This window comes from Apis cerana, linkage group LG15, assembly GCF_029169275.1.
Source record: "Apis cerana isolate GH-2021 linkage group LG15, AcerK_1.0, whole genome shotgun sequence".
In the NCBI taxonomy this organism is placed as follows: domain Eukaryota; kingdom Metazoa; phylum Arthropoda; class Insecta; order Hymenoptera; family Apidae; genus Apis; species Apis cerana.
In genome coordinates this window covers 2785274-2797401 of record NC_083866.1, presented here as the reverse complement: position 1 = coordinate 2797401, position 12128 = coordinate 2785274, and the positions used below count along the sequence as shown (strand labels likewise).

The following is a 12128-nucleotide window of genomic DNA, read 5'->3' as shown; positions in this document are numbered from 1 at the left end:
GATTGACACGTAAAATTTTTTTATGATATTAGATAAGATTATTATGCAAAAATGATTAATAAATCTCCTTATGTTTCTATCATAGCATATTTTATATTTATAATTTGAATTAGATTAGGATAATTTGAAAAGCGAAAGAAATATTAGGATAATTTGGAAAATGAAAAAAAATAGAATGAAAATAAAAAATTCAAGTAATGATCATAATTTAAAAAAAATTTTTAAAAATATAAACTTGTTTAATCTTGAAACAAAAGAGTGAAACTCGAAAATAATTTAAACAATTTTTTAAATTTTCAATATATTTATAATATCTTTTTAAAATTAATTTTTGAGAAAGTATAAAAACATTTTAATTTTACTCTTAAATCTGTCTACGACAACTTGGTGAACTCGTTCAAATCAATTGATGAGGTCGAGTTGATACATAGCCAATGAAATTAGCCAGTAGGCAATTAAGCGCATCATTGAGCAAATCCTAACAAGCTTGTCATTGTTGATAGACACAAACTATAGTTGAAAGAAATTCTACTTAACGTTAATTTTTTCATCGGCTTTGTCATATAATCAACAATAATTATGTATCTTATGCACCTTAAATTTAATTAGATTTAATAATATAACTATTAAAGAAAAAAAATATTGAACTTAATATTTGTCTTTTAATTAAACATAATATTACGCTTATTATATTATTTTTCACTTAAAGTTCAATTAATTAAAATCAAAAATGTGATAGTGAAATTTAAATTTTTATCTTAAAAAAATAAAATTATATTTAAAATTCAACTTTTGAAAGAATGCAAAACTGAACTTAAAATCAAAAAAAAAAAAAAAAGAAAAAATCTCCAGTTTTCCAATCGAAGAAAAAAAAATATAATATTGCACTTGAATTGTTCTTATTAGAAGATTATCATTCACAATTTGTCATTGAACATTGTAAAAACATCTTTGTCAAAGCCTTACTGAAATCATTAAACAAACCAAGATAAGCACATATATATATTATCTTGATGAAAAGTTCACAAATAATCGACGATGCATGTGCTCAATCCATTACTTCAAAAGACTGTATATCTCTTACGCAAAACGCAATTATCTTAGCAGTCGAGCAGGGCTTAAATTTAGCGAGGAATTTCGCTAAGTCGACGGGGCGCAAAAGTTGAAGGGCCCTGCTGGTGTTGGGACTGAAATACACGAGGGTTAAACGACAAAATCCTCGAATTGTTTCTCTATGTATGTTTTTTATCTCTTATTGCTGCACACACAGCACATACAGTAAATATAAATCTTCTTAACCGGTGATACAGTCGGACATGCAATTCTATAAAACTGTATATTTTTAATATTATTTTATAGAATTACTTTTTCAACTTTCTTTGAATTAAAATAGTTTTAGAAAATCGAAGGCAAATTAAATAGATGGTTCTGATCAAAATTTAAAATAGAATTTTGAATTTTTAAAATAAATAATCTATGTTTTAAGATACGTACGATGGATATAAATAATTGATGTTATACTAATTCCTTCGTTAATTATGCATATCTATAAATTATATAATTTATATTTATTTAAAATAATTTTGATCGATTTATTGACAATTATAATTTTTGAACTTTAAAAAGTTGTGCAAAATACCAAAAATATATTTCTTTCCATTAAAAATCTTGCAATAAATCATAATGTATATCAGAAATAAATACATTTTTTTCAAATCAATAATTAATACTTTATATACCAGTATATATTAGATCAATAGAATAAATCTCATCAGTATTTGAATATAGTTGCTATATTTTTGTATATACTTAGTAATTGATAATATAATTACAACATGGATTTCCAAGCCATGGATCGCAACTCCCAAGATAACCATCACTCCTACTTCCAATCATTTATATAGAAAATTTTACACTGAAGACATTTTTAACGTTTATTTATTTTGGTATAACAAATAAACAGAAGTGATTTATCACCTATCACAGATATTGAAACGAATACTAAAAATTCATTTTACACTTTCCATATTTCTAAAAATGAAATTTTATATACATATATTTTACCCTGTTAAAAATGCATTATTTATTTAATTGAAGAAAGATATTTATTCAGCTGTTATTAAAAGGGAGTTATCTCAGAAACATATTGGGAATCACTGCTTTAAAGCATTTATGTCGCAAGGGATATCATCTCTTTTAAGACATCGCTCCCTCGCTGCAGCAGTGGCCGTGAAATCGACTACGTCGACCATTCTAAAATCGTGCCAGAATTTCTTGCCAATTGGAGCTCCATCCTGTATACCTGCGCAAACTACTATCCCGTGGATTTTTCTTTCTTTTCCTTCGCTAACAAAATTTCGATACCGGAGGATGGTACGAAACGTTGACTCCTTGAGAATCAGCCAAGGAACTTGATATCGCAAGGTTTTATTTCTGCGATTAAGGCCTGCCTCGTTGCACAATTGCGGCGTTCAAAAATTTTAAAATTAATCTTTTTATTATTCGTTCAAAGAGGATTGACGAAAAGAAGGGATGCAAAGGATAATGGAAACTTTAGATTCATCTGCACAATGAGATGTTCGTGGAGATGTTTTTATATGTCTTTTCGGATCATGCTAGTAAATTGTGAAGAACATGGTTAAGATAGAAATTAAAGGAATTAATTTTTCACATATTTAATCGACAAGTGTGATCGTCACTTGTCATTTCGTATTTTTTTTTTTTTATCTTTCGATAAAATTCGAAAGTTTAAGCAAATGTTATCTCTTGATAAAAATTCTTGATCTTTCTTTTTGATTACTTTGAAATTTTTCGAGAAATTTTGGCAAGTTGTTTTTGAATTAAAAAAATTTTTGTGATAAGGAAAGTAATTTCTAAACTAGAGAGATTTTTATTAAATTATTTTTTTAAAGAATAATTCATAATTTTTTTTTAATTAAAAAAATATTATTAATTATTAATCTCTTGAATCTTCTTTAAACGAATAATTTATTCGATATTTATTGAATAATTATTCTTTCGATAACTTTACCTTTTAATAATTCCATGGAAATTATTATAGTAAATATATTCATTTCTTTTTTAATTTCTTTTTTTTTTTATTTTAAAAAAGATATTTGTAATAAAATATAATATATTTCTTTGTTTTCACGTTCTTATATGAAATTGTAATAGGTATATAAAAGTTAAGGAGTTTTTTAAAAAACATTCAAAATAAAGAACGTAGTAGATGTACGTGCATAATACTATTTTTGTACTAGTTAGAAAGCTTATAACAAGTTGAAACGACTTCGAAAAATCGTTAACTCGCACATGTGCATTACGTCATTGGTTCATGTAAGAACTGCTAAATGATGATGATTTGTTAGTTTATGAGCCTTTGTTACCATACCAATCATCAACAGAACAGTGATATCTATCTATAATAATGAAATTTTAATCTTTTTTAAACAAGAAATTTTTTTCAAACAAGATAACAACAGAATAATCTAAAAAATTTAACATAAGCAATTTTCTCTATTTCAAATATATTTTATAAAAGATTACATCATCATTTGAAATTATATTGTAAATATATGCATTATTATCCAATGTATTAAGATACTTTTTTGTATCTTCAAAAAACACTTGATAAATCTCATTAATGTACAAAATAAAACTCTCCAACTTTTTAAACCAAAAAGAAACAAGATAAATAGCAGCATAAATCTAGAAGCTTATTTTTCCATCGTTTCAAATGCTTTGAAAGTTTACATTTCGCGATCGTACGTCGCTCAAAATAATCAGAAACCGCTGCTTAAAATTTTATTACATGTTCATACATTCAAAGCATTTATTCATGCATTTTATATTTGAATCATACGATTGAATAGCTGTGGATTACATTATTAGTAATTCCTGTAAATTTTTACATACTTCTTACATTTAAAAAAAGAAAACTATTATCAATTATTTATTATTTATCCAATTTTTTTGATAATTAGATCTGAATCGGAATTGGAGGAAAATTGAAATAAATATCTGAAGATTGAAATATTTGCATAAAGATATACTAAAAAATTCGAAGATATCATTTTTTTTATAATTATTATTTCAGAGAAAAGCTTATTTGCAAAATAAGCCGTATATTTGCGTATTCCAAAAGTATTCTATTTTCCCAATCCTGATCTATGCATGCAATACTCACATGAAATCTCGATTTTTGTTTTTCAGTTTCTATCGTGAGTTTAAAATTTAATATAAATTTTATTACGGCCTTGAGCGTTGCTCCTTCGTCTAAGCACGCCAAATCGTCATGAGGGGGCCAGGTTTTGCCGAATCTCCCGTGTTTATAAACGTTTAATTGTCCATGGCCAACTCATTCGGCAAGCAGTTAGCTTGCCTATTACGATACACCGCATTGGAAGTACCGGGAAAACTATGCGATCTATTTTCGAGCTTGAGGATTCGCTGTTGTTGGGCGGACATGCTCCGCTACTCTTCCTCTTTCGATTCGAAGAAAGCTCGTCTTTCCCCGACTGCTTTCGTCTTTGCCACCCGCGAAAACTGTACGTATTTTTAGCTGAAGCTTCAAGGTTCTGGGATAGGAACGATAAATATGTTAAATTAGAGAAAAAGATTTACATAAACTAATTAAAATTAAAATTATATTTAAATTAATGATTAACAATAATTTAAAGATGAAGTAAAATTGATAACTTAAAAAAGTAATTGTAAATAAATACTATACATCCTTCTAAGTAAAGATCTTAAAAAAACTTTTATTTTAAAATTCACAATTTATCATTTTATATTTTTCCTTTTTCCCAGAAATATAAATAATAATTATATTTTTACATTTGTATTCATAGTTTTTTTAAAAATTGGAAAAGAAAAAATATTTTTTTCAAGAGATAAATTTTGTGATAGTCTGTAACACGAGTCAAAGTTTCGTCTGTAGAGGATGCATCGTGCTTTTTTTGTTTTCTTGTATTCCTCATATTCATTAGGGATAATTGGATTTTATTCCTCCCTGTTCAAATAATTCCACAAGTGTTCAGAGAACTGATCTCGCGAATAAATTTAAATTTATCGATTTAAATATTAGCTATTATTTATATAATACATATTTCATTTGCTGAGATATATTATATTAAAGATGTATATTTGTGTGTTAATTTATCATATAATTTAATCAAAATTGAAACTTTTCGTAAAATAAAATTAATGATAATGAATTATACAATAATATAATATATTATATTTTTAATTCTAATTCTTTAAAAAAAATCCTAATTTGTTTGTTTTTAATTATCAATCTTTTATACTAATTAATCAATATAGTTTTAAGTTTTTCTGTTTTATAATTTGTATAATAACATTTTCACAATTAATTTGAATTGAATAAAAGCTTTAATACTAATTGTATGGATTATTTCAAATTATTTAATTTAAGCAAAGAATTAACCAAGACTGTTATTCAATTGAAAGCATTGATGCATCCAATTTTGAAAATAAGTTCGATACAATCTTAGTGCATCTTGAAAGTACATGATATTTCGAGAAATGTCGACAGATGTCTCTACAGATCATTTTACTGCACCAAAGTTGATAACATAGAGTTCTTTATACAACATATTCTTGAACGAAAAATCTTAAAATAAAAACTATAAAATAAATTATATAAATTTTAATAATTATTAATGATTAATATTATAATTACAATTACAATTAATATTATATCAATAATCTCATTTATTAACAAATATTAAAATATTAAAAATATGAAGATTGAAAAATTTAATAAATTAATAAACATTTATCTATAAAAATCAAATTTTTTATCATTTTAAATATTTAAGTTTTATTAGTACTTTTAATTAATCCGACATAATGATTTTTAACAACTTTATTTTAACATGATTATAAGAATATCATTAATTTCGTTATACAAAAATCGGAAGAGAAAATCCTGGACAGGAAAATTCCATGAAAATCGTTTTCTCTGTGAAATCGAATTGACAATCAAGCATTTAGGATAGCTGCGGGTCGCGTGTCAGAAAGAGTCATCTTCACCAGCATGATCATACGTGAAAACATATGGTTTGTAATATGGGATCCAAAATAGGTACTCGAAGAAACTTGAGAAAACAATTTTACAGAGTACTTGACTATTGTTATTTTTTATTAATATTTTAAGAGCAATTTATCGATTATATTGTATACTTGATAAAAAAAATGTTACCGTCATATAGAAATTATAATATTTATATAAAATTATATTCATGAAAACATAAATCATAAAAATTACAAAATTTTATCTAAAATTTTAGAATATTTCATAATTATATCATCGGATATATATAAATTGAATTTATCGTAGATAAAATAAATTCTCGTTTCCCCAAATCCACATTTCATTTTATTCTATTTTGATATTGTATTCGAAACCGATTTCAGGGGAGATTAGTCATGTCATTCTTATGCCACATTTCTGGATATGGGCGCAGTTTTCCGTTCCTTTGCACCCAAAATTCTGTGTAATCAGATCTAAAAACGTTCTCGTAAATTCCCACCCGCAGTCCTGTTATATTATTGTAAGTAGATGATCTTATGCGGGATGATATAGACTAGCGTTTTTAGCCCCCTCTCGTAGTATATATCAGAACCCGAATTTCTCGTTCTCACGAAATATGAGGGCATAGGTCCTCGATTAATTACTCGTCAATGTGAACTACCTTTTGATCGAAGAAATATTTGGATTCGTTTCTCGTGAGAATCTATGCTTCGATATTTAATCTTCTTTTGTCCATTTTGAAGAGTTTATTTAATACAATATAGTGTTGATACAAAATGGAAATATGATAAATTTACAAATTTATTTATCATATCTTATTGTACTTAACCTCATTTGTAAATGTATTTATTTTTGGAAAATTTTATTAATATATAATAAATCTTTTGAAAAAAAAAGTGCAATTAATATCTGTAGCTAGAAAAAAGATATTAGATTTTTTAAACTTCCATTCTCTTATTTTATATATAAATTATTTATATAAAAAAAGTTTATTCAAATATCATACATAATAGATATCTAATAAATATCGCATATGTACCATTATATTAGAAAATTTTAATATGAAATACATAATTTAGTAATAGAATTTTATAGAATAGTTTCAATACATAAATGAAGATATCATTACGAGAAACACCCTGCACGTGAATACAGAACGGGATGACGACGGATGTGACTACGTCGGGTTAATAAGGATGCGACGTCATCGGGCTGCGATGTTACATTTTCTCCTTTGAATCACGATTTCCGAATCTAAAAGTGCAATTAAATGATAGCTTAATTTTTATTTCCATTAAAAATAATTTAAGAAAAATCTCAACGTCGCATCGCAACAAATTCTAGCCTATATTATTCTGTAATATTACTTTACTTTGTTCTAATCAATTCCGTGATCTTATATTATTTTATTCGATTTGTTCACAATTTTTTAAGTAATTTAATATTCTCTAATACTTCGTTTAAATATTTCATTTTATTCTAATCAATTTAGTGATATTGTTCGAATTATTGTAATGTTATAATTTTTATTATGTACATGTATAACGTTTCATTCATTTTTACTTTAATTTAATATATTTTATTACAGATATATAATATATATTTTTGTATTTTATTATCTTTAAATAATATACTATCGAATAAAAGTTGGAAAATTAATTTGATTATTAATAATCTAAATTACCTAATTCTTTAATATATATTCTATATTTTTCAATTTTCAAATATTCGCCTTTTTAAATCTTACAATTAGTAATCTAATCAATTTCATACAGTATATATTTCATTCCCCTTAACTTTCAAATTCGACCCTTTATAATATCTTCATCCCATTTATTAATAATCTAATTTAGCTCGTTCTTCACCCTTCAATTCTCAAATCTTACCCTCTTCAATACTCACTTAATTTGATTATACATAATTCTACATTCTTTACATATCACTTTACGTCATTATTTCTATTCCCTTGACTAATTTCTTGCTTTATAATTTTTTCTAATATCTGTAATTAAGTAAGTAATCTCTTAAATCTCTTATTATAAGGGATCGATATGAATAAACTTCAATCATTCCATTTTTCTCTTCCAATTTTGCACTTTTTCTTTTAATCTATATATACATCTATTCCACAGGTGTCTCACGCGGGTCAAATACACCTGTTGCATACATTGAACCCACGTGGTCGTATCCAGATCTAAAAAGAGGAATTGAATCAAATCTCAGGTAGGATCATATATGGATTTTGAATAGAGAGTGTGTATAAAATTTCCAAGCTCTTTGTATCGGCCACCAGTATTCCTCGAAATACAAGTTTTCATCGTTGGTCATCTTCCTACGCTTTGACGCGTGAAATGTACCAGCATGATATAAAATGACTAATACCGATGATGCCCTAACTACCGAGGGACTGTTGCTCGCTCGCCAACGTTTCCATGAGGGTGAAAAAAAAAAAGAAACGTTTATTGTGATCGAGATCACAATAAGAATCTCGCGACGGTCATGTGGGCACGTTAATTCGTGAACTATTGTCATAATTGTCTTCTCGAACAACCATTATCCTGGCATTATTGTCATAATTTCTATGGTTTAAGAGAAACTTAAAGAACATGATTAAGATGGAAATTCTTTGTATAAGGATGATTTTATTTTTGTTGAATTGAGAATAATCGATTAAATTTATTGGTTATTAGATTTTTCAATTTTATTAATTTAATATAATGTTAAATAAAATTGAAACTTAGCTTCTTTTTAATTATAATAAATTTTTTTCGTAAAAAATATATAAAACATTCACAGAATAGGAATATTTCGAAAAATTTATATTATATTACATTGTGAAAAATTGTTAAAGGAAATACTCAGATACTTGCCCAAACAAGAATTATAATTTATAATTTTTAAAATTCAAGTAAGAAATAATATTTTTAATTTTGAAATTTTTTCATAATATAATATAACATAAATTGAAATAATTTAGCAAAAATATTAGTAAAACCATTCTTTCAATAATTTGTATTATAAAATCTAATTTTCACATAAGATCATATTCAATTAAGTATTTTAAACAATTTACGTATCAAATCACTCTCATAAAATATTATTCGACTATTCGAGTAGTTATATATTGCGGACTGTACCCTGGAGGAAGTCCCGAGAATACGGCGATATCAGCGTGAGGAGAGAAACGCAAGCATGGCTGGCAAACAGAGAGCGGAGGTTCCCCGTCGTATTCGCGCAATTACGTCCAATTGAACTAATTTAGACCAATTGACGTTAACAGGCTCAATTGGTCGGTCCTGTCAGCCTGGCCACACGGCAATACTATCCGGTCGGCATACCTACGACGTAAAAAAAAAAAACAGGCTCGCGTGCAAAAAGTCGCTCGGATAGTCTCTCTCCTCTTCATCTCGTTTCCTTCTGTCGCTCGATCTAAATATATTTTTCAACGGGAGTATCTTTCCCTTTGTCTGGTTTCCATCAACTTGCAACTCCATTCTCCGCATAAAAATTTATAGATACATATGCATGGAAATATCGCATGTTTTTTTTATTCTAAAAAAAAAATAATAATAATAAAATAAGGAAAAGCGAGGAAAGAGGTAGATTTTAAATTAAAAAAGTAAAAATTACATTATGATAATAGATCAATATTTGATTAATGTTTGAAGTGTATTAGATTTGTTTGGTTGATTTTGAATAAACAAAATTAGATTCAAATTAATTAATTAATTAATTTTAAAAAATAGATTTAATATAAATTGAACAAATTGAACAAATTGTTGAAAAATTGATGTACAATTGTCAAAAAAATGTAAATAATGAAATATTTATGGGGTGGAATGGTGGTAAGGTGGAAGTTACAACGTTCTCTACTATTGAAAGAGAATACCATCGGAAGGGGAAGAGGTGGAGCCGAGGAACTCCTTCTATTCCGCTAGTGGAGGTAGTGGGAGAAGAACGTATCGTATCTACTTCGTTCTTATCTTTCCTCCAGGTTTCTTCCCCTCTCTAGTTACCAACGAAATGGTTGGTGGGAGATAATTATACTATTTTTTCTTTCTTTCGCTATCAATATCCTCCACTTTCCATCTATCTTCTGTTTATCTTATGTATTAAATCTTGCGGTTTTTTTGTTACAGAATACATGTATTCTTATTCAATGAAAATTTATTGTTGTATAATAACAATGATGACTTCTTGATTCAATATTTTGAATTGTTTTATGAATATCGAGTATTAAATACAATTTAATATCATAGGAAGTTTTTTTATTATATATGGATTACATTGATATTTGAAAAGAATTTAATTTTATATTGTCTTCGAAAATGTAGGAATATAAAATATATTCATAATATATAAATGTAAGCGTAAATATGAAAAAAATTAATATATGATTTTATAATATTTATAAGTATATAATATAATAATTTTAATTAAATAAAAAAATTTTTTAAAAATTATAATTTAGACACTGATTTAATTTAATTACATTTAACAAAGTTAAATAAATTTGAACTTAAAATCCATATACGATTATTATAATTATACGTATTAAGAAATTCCGTAATTTATACCAAAAAATACAAATCAAATTCCTTTTGAAGATAAACTATATCACTTATTCACCATATATTTCACTATATAGAATTCTCAATAAGAAAAAATTCTTTCCATCGCACATTTTTTAAAATGTTACGTTTTACTCTTCACGAATGACACTATAAATCGAAAATCGTATACGATTCTTTGATCTTTATTTCGAATTTGGCGCGCGGTGATCTGTCACTTTCACTCAGAGCACGTGTTTCCTGTTTCACGACCATGATAGCGTTTCTGTTCGGCCAGGATCGGCCAACATCGTTTCCCAGACCTCGTGTGCATCAAGAATTGTCCATTTCCTTCGAGAAACTTCAACTTGCATCCAACTTTCATAAGAAACTAACCTAAAAGTTGTTTTGGAATCGACTGCAGTAAAACTTGACCGTAAACACATTTCCGTAATTCAAAGATCGAATAAATAGAAGACGCGAACATCATGATCGAGAAAAAGAGGTCGAAAAGAAAGTCGTACAGAGGGTCAGTGCAGGAGGCGACCCGTTACTGCAGCCTGGTACCACCGGACCTTCACTTATATCGTCTCTCGGCTAATAACGCTAGTAATGTGATATGATTAGCTTAGTTGAGTTCAGTTTAGTTCGTATTCGTTCAATTTAGTGGTTCGCCAGCAAAATCACATCGAGTTAAACCCATTTAGGCCAGTTAAGTTACCGACTTCTCGCTCTTGCGCGCTCGCCGTCATCCTCCCAGCCGGCTGCCTCCTGCATCCGCGGATATCCTGCAAGCATGCGCGCGCGCATTCACCCGCATCCACTCGTCTTCAGTTTCATTAGAGGCTAATTGGGTCAGTTAAATCTCGATACAAATAAAATTAAAGAATCTTAGAGTCTGCTACTTGCTCGATAAATTCAATTTGGTTTAAGGTTAGGTTTGAATAACTCTTAAGAATATATATTATAGCAATAAAGAGTGATTGCTTACATTACTATTCTTACATCATAAAATATCACTAAAAATTATAACATCATTTATATGGAAATTGGAATAGAAGTTATAAGATTATATTATTGGATAATTTTTATCCTTTACGTTCTATATCCCCTATCTTTCATATTAATCAAATTATGTATGAAATATATAATTTCTGTCTGAAAAATGAAATTTAAATTAACCATTTATAAACGCTTTGTCTAATAAACACTTAAAAAAATAAGAAATTGTTCATTCAAATAAACAAGTAAACAAAAATGACATATTAAATTCAATTTCTAATTATACAATTCTTACGAATTTATCTCTAACCTATAATTTATCCTAATAGAGAATCATATAAATTTCTGATAACCAAATCTTTTTAAAAGATCTCTCTTACCTGTTCGATTAAATTGATGTTTTCTTTCTATCATTTTCATCCATTCACCAGTTAATCCTGAGTTCGTCAATGCGATAAACAAACTCATTAGATTCGACCAAAACAAGAAGGCTAGTTGCGAGAACGGTGGCGCGATCGGTT

The 12128-nt window shown here is 27.2% G+C and overlaps 2 long non-coding RNA genes across 3 annotated transcripts; both read right to left on the bottom strand.

The window, feature by feature from the left end:
- Nucleotides 1-1908: 1908 nt before the first annotated feature.
- LOC133667377 (uncharacterized) lies at nt 1909-4543 on the bottom strand. Its single transcript, XR_009832813.1, has 2 exons — nt 4187-4543; nt 1909-3897 (listed from the first exon to the last, which is right to left on the bottom strand). It is a non-coding gene; the product is annotated as an uncharacterized LOC133667377 (long non-coding RNA).
- A 2238-nt stretch (nt 4544-6781) lies between these two features.
- Nucleotides 6782-12127, bottom strand: LOC107993339 (uncharacterized). 2 transcript variants are annotated; one of them, XR_009832812.1, is made up of 3 exons: nt 11988-12127; nt 9193-11393; nt 6782-7309 (listed from the first exon to the last, which is right to left on the bottom strand). It is a non-coding gene; the product is annotated as an uncharacterized LOC107993339 (long non-coding RNA). The 2 variants fall into 2 exon arrangements; XR_009832811.1 differs by lacking the exon at nt 6782-7309 and having other exon boundaries at nt 8731-9607; nt 9686-11393.
- Nucleotide 12128: the final 1 nt, after the last annotated feature.